The sequence below is a fragment of the Capricornis sumatraensis genome, chromosome 3, assembly GCF_032405125.1.
Source record: "Capricornis sumatraensis isolate serow.1 chromosome 3, serow.2, whole genome shotgun sequence".
Taxonomy (NCBI): domain Eukaryota; kingdom Metazoa; phylum Chordata; class Mammalia; order Artiodactyla; family Bovidae; genus Capricornis; species Capricornis sumatraensis.
The window spans coordinates 123,671,717-123,682,045 of record NC_091071.1 but is presented as its reverse complement, the minus strand read 5'-3'; positions in this window follow the sequence as shown (position 1 = coordinate 123,682,045).

Here is a 10,329-nt window from a genome sequence, read left to right as displayed (position 1 = left end):
GGATGGTTCAGCATATGAAAATCAATTAATGTGTACACCACATTATAATGAAAGATAAAAATCATAAAATTATCTCAATAGATACAGAATAAGCATTTGACAAAACGTCCTTTCATGATTAAAAACACTTAACAAAATTTGGTATAGAAGAAATATACTTTAACGTAAAGGCCACACATGACAAGCCCACAGATAGCACCATACCGAAAGGTGAAAGATTGAAAGTTTTTCCTCTAAGATCTGTAACAAGACAAGAATGTCCATTTAACACTTAGTACTGGAAGTCCTAGCCAGACTAATCTGGCAGAAAAGAAATAAAAGTTATCTAAATCAGAAAGTGAAAAGTGTTAGTTGCTCAGTCGTGTCCGACTCTTTGCCATCCCATGGACCGTAGCCTCTGGCTATAGACTTCTCCAGCAAGAATACTAGAGTGGGTTTCCATTCCTTTCTCCAGGGCATCTTCCTGACCCAGGGGTCTCCCACATTGAAAGCAGGTTCTTTACCATCTGAGCCACCGAAGCCCTATCCAAATCAGAAAGGGAGAAATAAAACTGTTTTGGCTTACAGATGATCTGATCTTATACATAGAAATCCCAAGATCCCGCCAAAAACCTTTTAGAATTAACCAATGAATTCAGTAAAGTGCATTGCATCACACAAAATTAACAGACATAATTATTTCTTTTCTATACACTAACAACATTATATTTGAAAAAGATATGAAAAATCCCATTCACTATAGCATCGAAAAATACTTAGGAATAAATTTAACTAAGCAGATGAAAGATGTATACACTAAGTGCTATAATACTTTCATGACAGAGATTGAAGAAGACACGAACAAATGCAAAGAGATCTCATGTTTTTGAATTGAAAGAATAAATATTGTTAAAATGTCTGTACTACTCTAAGCCATATATAAAGTCAATTCCAATGACATTTTTCACAGAAAGAGAATGGCAATCCTAAAATCTCTGTGGAACCACAAACAACCAATATAGCCAAAGCAATATTGAGAAGAAACAAAGTTGGAGGCATCGCACTTCCTTATTTCAAACTGTGCTACTAAGCTATAGTAATCAAAACAGTATGATACGGGCATAAAAACAAACCTGTACTAATGGAGCAGGTTGACAGTACAGAAATAAGCTCTTGCACATTACTTGCATAGGCAAGTAATATTTGACAAAGAAGCCAAGTGTAGTCAAAGGGAAAATAACTTTTCAATAAGTAATGCTGGGAAAACTACATAACGGCATGTAGAAGACTGATATTAGCCCCAATCTTATCACTCACAAAAATTAACTTGAAATGGATTAAAGACTTGAAAATAAGACCTGAGAGTCTAAAACTCTTAAGCAAACAAACAAGCAACAGGAAAAAACCTCCTTGGTGTTGGTCTTAGCAGTGATTTTTTTTTTGCAAAGGCAATAAAAACAAAAATAATCAAGCGGGACTATATCAAACTTAAAAGCTTCTCCACAGCAAAAGAAACCATCAACAAAATGAAAAGGCAACATATGGAATGGGAGAAAATATTTGCAAATTGTATATTAATATCTAATAAGGGGTTAGCATCCAAAATATATAAAACTCATATAACTCAATGGAAAAAAAATCCAAACAATTCAATTAAAAATGGGCAGAAGATCTGAATAGACATTTTCTTCATGGGGTCACAAAGAGTCAGACACGACTGAGCTACTGAACTGAACTGAACTGAACTGAAATGCAAACAAATACATGAAAAGGTGCTCAGCATCACAAACCATTAGGGAAATGAATATCTAAACAATGGGGTACCACCTTATACCTATTAGAATGGCTATTATCAAAAAGACAAGAATTAACAAGTGCTAGTGAGGATGTAGAAAAAAGGAAATCCTTATGCACTTTTAGTGGAAATATGAATTTGTGTAGCCACTATGGAGAACTGGATGGAGGATCCTAAACAATGAAAAATAGAACTGCCATGTGATCCATACATCCCACTTCTGGTTATATTTCCAAAGGAAGTGAAAACAGCCTCTTGAAGACATATCTGCACGTCCATGTTCTTTGCAGCATTATTCACAATAACCAAGAGGAGGAAACAACCCAAGAGTCTGTCAACAGATGAATGGATAATGGAATGTTATTTAGCCATGAGAAAGAAGGAAACTCTGCCATTTTTAGTAACACGGATGGAAACATAATGGCTTTATGCTAAGTGAAATAAGTCAGACAGAGAAAGACCAGTACTATACAATATCACTTATATGTGGAATCTTTAGAAAACAAACTCACAGAAACAGAGTAGAATGGTGTTGCCAGGGGTTAGTGGGTAGGAGAAAGAGGGAGACTTGGTCAAAAGGTACAAACTTCTAGTTAAAAGACAAATCAGTTTTAAAGCTCTAATGCACTGCTGCATGGTTATGATGGTTCATAATACTGTAATATGTACTTGAAACTTGCTAAGAGAGTAGATATTAAATGTTCTCACCACAAAAAGTAGTCGTATGACTTTATGGAAGGGATAGTTAAGGCTGCGGCAGTAACTACTTTGCAATATATACGTATATAAAATCAACACATACTCCTTAAACTAACACAATGTCATAACGTCAATTTTATCTGAAGAGAATATTTTTGGATGCATCATTCAGTTATTAAAATTTATAACAGATAACTCTGATATACGGATCCCTTGTAGACTTATTTCTATTATCTGTTTTTTCTCTCGATCTTGTTTTTGTGTGCCTGTTAACATTTATTTGAATATAAATGAAACATAGTAGTGGCTCTAGATGGTATCATTTTCCTTCCGAAGATATTTACTCTCTCCTTCAGCAGTGATATGGAGGAAGAACAGGTCTCTTCAATTTTGTCAGAGACTGAGGGGCCGTCAGTCTGAGCTCCATCCTTTGTAAGGATTAGTCTGCCACTGATACACTCCCTCTTTTAAGCTATAACCTTTCTAACCAAAATACCCTGGGGTGTTTATCAAAGTTTGTCTTCCTATGTGGGTTGTGAAGGCCAGCTTTTATTTCCCTAGCATTCCAATCTGTGATAAATTACATTTCAGATCCTTTCTGCTAGATTTCTTTGTATTTAGAAATCTTAAGCCTGTGCTGCTTAAGAATGGGGAGGCACCTTGAAGGAGCAGGAAGAAATACAGTGCTTTCTGAAAGCATCCCCCTGCTTTCTGGGACCTCTCATTCTGTGTGGGCAAGCTAGAACTCCAGCTTCTAAATTCGCGGTCCCATGGTATTGCTGAAATTCTCTTGGCTGCTCCAAACATGGCAGTCATCCTTGGCCCAGCACCTCAGCCTCCCTCTTAACCCGATCTGCTGAGCCTGAAAGGCCCAGGGACAGTCATGGCAGGACATGGGCTCAGTGCAGAGAGCTCTCTTCACTTGGGGACCTCAGGCACAGAGGGCCTTCTTCATCTGGTGCCCTAAACAGACTTCCTGTCTTGTTCTGGTCTTTGGACATGCTTTATTTATAGTTGCCCTTGGTGGGAGTGTTGGTCTGCTCTGAGCTGCCTGTCACAGCCAGAAGCAGGAGTCCTCCAGAACCTGTATTTTGGTCAACATTTGCCTGACCCAAAAATCCTTAATGTTTCTACTCTAGCAGAAAGCAGTAAATCTAGTTTTCATGCCAATATGCCCACAAATAATTAAAAATGTGTTAAGAGATATATGCATACAAACACACAAACTCTTACTTCATATAAATTATACCAGAGTTTCCTGCTTTTACTGCAGGCACCAGAAAACAGTTGCTCTGGATTCATTTGAGGTAGTAGTCTAAGTCCCAATTTAAATACAAATAGGAAAACAAATCTTGGCCAATGGAGTTTGACTTTTTCTAGGTCCTAGGTGGCAACCAGCTTTCACAGATGTGCAGAGAACCACAGACCCCTGAGTTCCAATGACAGTTACTGGGGCTCTGCCCAGTCATTCAGAATGGCTATGAGTAGGCCCTGTTTGGAGAAGGCAATGGCAACTCACTCCAGTACTCTTGCCTGGAAAATCCCACGGACGGAGGAGCCTGGTAGGCTGCAGTCCATGGGGTCGCTAAGAGTTGGGCATGACTGAGTGACTTCACTTTCACTTTTTACTTTCATGCATTGGGGAAGGAAATGGCAACCCACTCCAGTATTCTTGCCTGGAGAATCCCAGGGACAGAGGAGCCTAGTGGGCTGCTGTCTATGGGGTCGCACAGAGTCGGACACGACTGAAGCGACTTAGCAGCAGCAGGTCCTGATCATACGCTTTTCCCAACATCTTACGTCTATGGACTCTTCCCTCCTGGGGACTTCAGTCTGCCTCTGACAAAACCCTCTGCTGTCTCTCCCCCAGCCTGCCCTACCCTCCTACTGTGCCAGGAGTCCCACGTGGGTTTTTTCTTAGGCTTGCTTGGACCCACATGGGCTTGGGATCCCCTGTTATCCTCCCTTTCACCAGCCTCTTATCTGGGCCTCTCCCTTCAGCCACGTTTTTTGGGGCTCTTGAACTCTCTCAAGGTCTTCTGTACCTCCTCTCTGTATTGCTGGATCCTCAGTGAAAACACTCCTCCCTCCCTTCCATCTTCCCTGGCCTCTCACAGTTGAAGACACCACCTCCAGGAGGCCTTCCTGGATTCCTGGTGTGGTGAGCTGGAGATGCCTGCAGCTGGATACCCACAGCTGCCCATGGCCATGGTGCTTCCCGCCCAGGCTGCTGCTTACGTTCTGTTCTGTTTATGTCTCACCTTGGTCTCTTGCATTCTCCTCCCTGCCCTGCCCAGGGAGTGTACCTTACTGCCGGATAGTGATGCTGAAGTCAGCCTACTTCCAGCTCTGAGGAGGCAACACCAGTAGAACCAAAGGGGACAAGAGACCCTATTTTAGGAAATGGGCCATGGGCGCCAGCAGGATTTCAGTGGACTGTAGATGGGGAAGGGGACGAGGCATTGATTTTGGACCCACAGTCTGAGCAAATATGGGATGGCATTTATGAACCCAGTGGGCATACCAGCCTGGCTAGAACATTGCATCCCCTGCTCTGTGCTCAGAGGGGAAACAGATGCAGAGAGGGGAATCCAGAACCTCAACATCAGAGTCAGGATTTGAGCCCAGGGTCTGGGCTGCCCATCCATAGCTCTGGTCTCAGACCTGCTTCCTTTCAGTCCTGGGAGCCAACCTGCAGACCAGGGTCCTAGATCTGGGTGTGGCCTCCCATTCAGTCTCCAGCGAGAGCCTGAACCAAAACTGAGAGGCTGCAGGATGAGTGGGAAGGGGCACAGGGTTGAGGGGAAAGGGCAGAGCTGTGCCTCAGGGTCACAGGATTTCCATTTAACCCAGCAGCCTTGAGGGCTGAGAAGGAAAGGGATCTGGAGGAAGATGGAAGAGGATGAGGCAAATCCTCTGGCAGGCAGAGCTGGTAAAGTTCACTGCTGGCAGCACCTGTGATCCTCTGGCAACTTGGGTGTTCCCAGGTGAGGTCTGCTACTGATGTGACTTGGAATCTGTTTTCTCAGGGTGGGGGGTTCTGCTAGTCCCTGCCTTTGCTGGGGCCTCCAACAGGCCTCTTACCTCTTCTCTTCCATACCTATGGTCCAAAGACCCTCCTGGCTACAGGCCGTGGGGTCGCAAAGAGTCGGACATGGCTGAGCAACTAACACTTGCACTTCATGCCTTCCACACCCAGACACAGGAACGTCTCAAGGGGCCCAGGCCATTGCTGCCCTCAACTCTGGTGTTGAAATCAGGAGAGGCGAGTGTGATTCTGTGGAGTTACCACTTCTGGGACTAGGAGAGAGATCTTCCTGAAAGGGAAGGGTGTTGGGCTGGCGGGAAGAGGTTGAGGACGTGGGACAGTCTTTGTGGGCCCATGTGGGGAGGATCATAGTGCCGGCTGTATTCATGCAGGGTCCAGCAGGAAGCAGATGGCACAGTGCATCAGAGTATGAGGAGGGTGTTTTAATAAAAGACATTTACAAAGCATGGGTGTAGAGAAACCTCAAGAGAGAAGGCAGTTTCCTGGGCCTCAGAACTTCAGAGCTGTTACCACCCCAGGTTGGAGGGGTTGGGAGAGGGAGAGTTACCAGAACCCAGGGGTAAGAGAGCTTCCTGACAGCAGCTGGGACCTTTGTTCAGTTGAAGGTGACAAGTGGCCAGCTGGGACCCTGCCAAGAGAGGAGAAGCAGGCCTGCTTCTGCCTCTGACCTCCAGCTGGCCAAACCCAACCAGGAGCAGAAGGCCAGGGGGATTGTTGGCAGTCTGTGCAGTCAGGCAGCAGGGTGGTGAAGGATAGAGGTGGGTGCTGCAGAGGGATGATAGACAGCTATGGGCAGGGAGCACTTTGTGGGTCAGTTGGAGATTGAAGGCTTTGCTCCTGCTCTGTCCCGGGTGCCTGGCCCTGGATGGGTCTGCTCACACTGGGGGCTGATGGTGGCTCTCCTGAGTCCCAGCCCTCGATCCTACACTCCTTTGGAAACCAGGCCCAGGGAACCAAACTTGGGGCCTCTAAACTTTCTACCCCCAGGCAGACACAGCTTTCTCTCCTTGGGGATCCTGGATGTCCCAGGACCTTTTTTGCCTCCTCCTCCTCCTCCTCCTCCTTTTTCTTCTTCTTGAGCCAGAAAATGTAACATCTGGGATAGGAAACAGGATGGAGATGGGTCAGTCAAACTGTAGGCGTGTCTTCCTTGGGGACATGGGGCTTGGAGCAGGCACTCACCCACCTCCAGCTAGGATCGCCAGGGGCAGAGCGAAGCCGATGCCCATAGCCCACATGAAGTTCTTCCCAGTCCATGCTGTGGGGAGAGGGGGAAAGGGAGAGCCAGTAATTAGGGAGCAGACAGGGCTATCTCAGCTCCAAGAGAAGACTGCGTTCTTTCCTTCTTTTATTCACTCACTCAGTCATCTGTTTGTAGACACTGAGCACCTACTGTATGCCCACCTACATCTAGAGATGAGTTGAACAGGATCCCTGATCTCTAGGAGGGAAAGAAACCAAAGAGTCTGCTGTGGTGTCCCAGGGGAGCAGAGCAGGGCAGGGCACGGGCTGACCGATCACTGGGAGGGTTGGTGAGCTCCAGGTCAACTAGCTCGGAGCTAGTCATGAAAAGCTTCTTAGGAAACAGGAATTCTGAGCTGGACTTTGAAAGACTAGTAGTTCAGTTCAGATGGTCAAGGAGCCAAACTGTGTTCCAGGCAGAGGACACAGAGTGTTCAAGGTCAGAAGTATGAAGCTGTCTGTCCAGCATGTCAGCAGCTCTGTGTGTCTGGGAAGATAGGGGAGGGTACAGATGAGCAAGGCCTCTCCAGGTGGGTGTGCTTTATCTGGGGGCCACTGGGAGCCACTGAACGTTATAACAGGGAGTGTCAGAGGTAGATTGGCTCCTTTAGAGACAGAGTTCTTTAATTGCTGTGTGAGAGGTGACCAGGAGAGGCAGGGAGGCCAGTTAGGAGATTCTGCCACAATCCAGGTAAGAGGTGAAGCTGAGAAGAGGAGTTTGGAAGGATCATATGGTAACATGTTGAAGAATTCTTTAGCAAGACCTGGTGACTACATCCTCTGAGTAAGGGAGGGAGACTCCTGGTTTAGGAGGTTGAGGACTTGAGTGAGACATTTGCTGAGAGGGGGCTTGAAGGAAGAGTAGATTTGGGGGAGTTGAAATGGGTTTGGACATGTCCCCAGGCATGCTGACTTTAGGGACCTGACAAGCCCCCTGAGAGCACATCCTAGAGTCAGATGGCTCTGTGGCTCTGAAGCTGGACATGTGGAATCCAGACACCCTGGGAAGTGCTACCTTCCCCAGGGAGGAAGGGGAGCACAAAGGGATCAGGGGTAGACAGAGGACGAAGACATTCCAGACAAAGACAATGGACCTGGAGTGGAGGCAGGGAGGCTGGAGGGCAAGAAGGTTGGTTCGCCACTGACCTGGGCAGAGATCGGGGTCTTGGCAGGTCAGGAAGTGTTTCTGGCATGTGGTGCAACTGATTACCTCCAATGTGGAGCGGATGTCTGTGAGAGAGAATGGGTAGGAGCCTTAGAGAGAGTCAGGTGCCCCTCACCTCTCACCCAGACCTGGTCCCCAAAGTACTCACCACAGGACTCATTGCAGGCTGTCCAGGAGGGTGAAATGGCAGAGAGACTGAGATGCTGGGGAGGCAGACAGAGCTGGGAAGGACTGGGGTGTGAGCAGGAATCATAGCTGGGAGAAAGTGTGGTTAGGTGCCCCAGGTAAGGGCAGGGGAAGGGCCCAAAGAGGGCTGCAGATTGGACTCTGCCTCATCAGGTCTCTGGGAAGTGAAGGGCTGGGTGATGAACAGGGGCCAGCCCCACCTCTCACCCTTGTCCTTCAGACCCTCAGATACATCCTCCAGCTGCTTGGAAAATTGCTGCTTCAGGACACGAACCTCTTCCAAAAGTGATGGTTTATCTGGGTGGAGCAAGAGGGAAGGGGTGCTTTCGCTGTCTGTTCCATAGGTGGAGTCAATAACCTAACTTTCTCAAGATTAGGAATTCAAACCAGTTTTTTCAGACACAAATTCTGTAAAGCACACAGATAGATACTGTGTCCAATCCCACCCTTCACAACACTGCCCCACCACATGCCAGTGGTCTTCAGAGAATGCCTTGGAGGATCAGGATTTGTTAACCCAAGCCCTGGGGCCCTAGGATGCTAGGCTTCCTCACCATCTCGAAGCTTCTTAATGGCTTTATCTATGTGAGTGAATAATGTTCCTGCTGCTTCCTCCAAATGATCTTGACCTGAGAATGGGGTTTGGGACAAAGTCAGGGGGTTAAGACCCCGGGCCAGGTAAAGGGGTCAGCCCTGATCCCTGGGTCTCCTGGCTGTGCCTCACCAAGGTACGAGTTTTCAGGAGAAGAATGATTGTCCATAAATAGGGAATGGAGGCTTTGGGAGAGCTCTGCAGGTGGCCCTGGAGTGCCCCAAAGAATCTGCAGGTCATAATCTATTAATGCAGGCAGCTCTTGCCAGCAATGGAGGCAGTGTTTCCCATTGGTGGTGGGCAGGAGACAGCTGAGCAGGAGAAGCAGCATCTTCTGGGGTTTTCCTCTGGTGCCCTTACTACCTTGCCTGGCAGTTCCAAATGGAATGCTGGCACCCTATCCCTCTGGAAACAACATTCTTCTTACAGGACAAAAGTAAATTCCACAGGGTAAGGTGAAAGCCAGTTACGGTGTTACTGAGTCCAAGCTTGTTCTTCTGGCTGCACAAGACAACTTTATTCAGAAAGCTGGTTGACTGAGAAGTGGGCAAACTAGTGTTTCAAAATAACCATCTTGTTGGGGTCTGGGTGCCAGGTTCTTTTATGGATCAGAGATGGGGGGAGGTGAGGAAAGAAAGTAAAATCTTACAAGTATCTCCTAGATTGGCAAACCTCAGGTAGGGGGTTGTGTTAATTTCTTCCTTCCTGCCATCCACAGGCAGACAGATTTCTGAACAAAGGCACTTCAGCTTACCAGTCAGACAGAGGGGCGGGATTCTCTGAGGCAAGCCATTATGTGTGACTATAATAACCAAAGTGGCCAAAGAAACAGATCTAGCACAGAAGAGTTAAAATTGACTCTTTCCTTTCACAATGGCACAAACCAGGGCTTTGGCATCAAACCAAAGTGAGGACCCTGATATCCTCCTTTGAAGATGGAGTCACTGATCATCATTGGCGATGGCTGAGAGAGATGGCTGTGCCGCCTTGTGATCTGTCCTCAGCTCCCTTGGCAGCATTTACCATATATGGAATAGTTCAACAAGCTGAAATTTGCAGGGCCAGGAGACAGCAGCATAGAGAGAGGGTTGGGTTGCTTGTTCAAAGAGTCTGAATCGCTTTGCCACATAGAAGTGGTCAGCCATGTGGGAAGCTTGTGGGACACATGTCTTTTCCATGGCACGTATAAACTGGCTACTGTTTTCGTGCCTGATCAAAACAGAGGGTCTTCAGTAGCTATTCTGATCACAGAGTAGACACTGTAAGCACAGTATAGATAGGGAGTGCATGAAAGTACAGAGAGAGAAGCCATCTCTGAGACAGCAGTTCTTTTGTGCAGTAGGCATTGAAGAGATGCAAAATTCCTTACTCCTTAACAAAGAGAAAGCCAGTGGCATCCTTGTCACTCCTCAGCTGATAAGCTTTCCCTCTTCCACGTCGTGCTTCCAACCAGTTTGAGTTCCTCAAGCTGAACTATGGACAGCTGAAAGCCACCAGGCATTTAAGGAGTGCTTTAAGTGTGAACAAGAGACAAAACAATGTCAAAAATTCAAACAAAAGCAAGCAAAAACCGCAGGAAAAAAGAGTACAAAGGACATGGTGGGAAGCAGAAGAAAACTTAG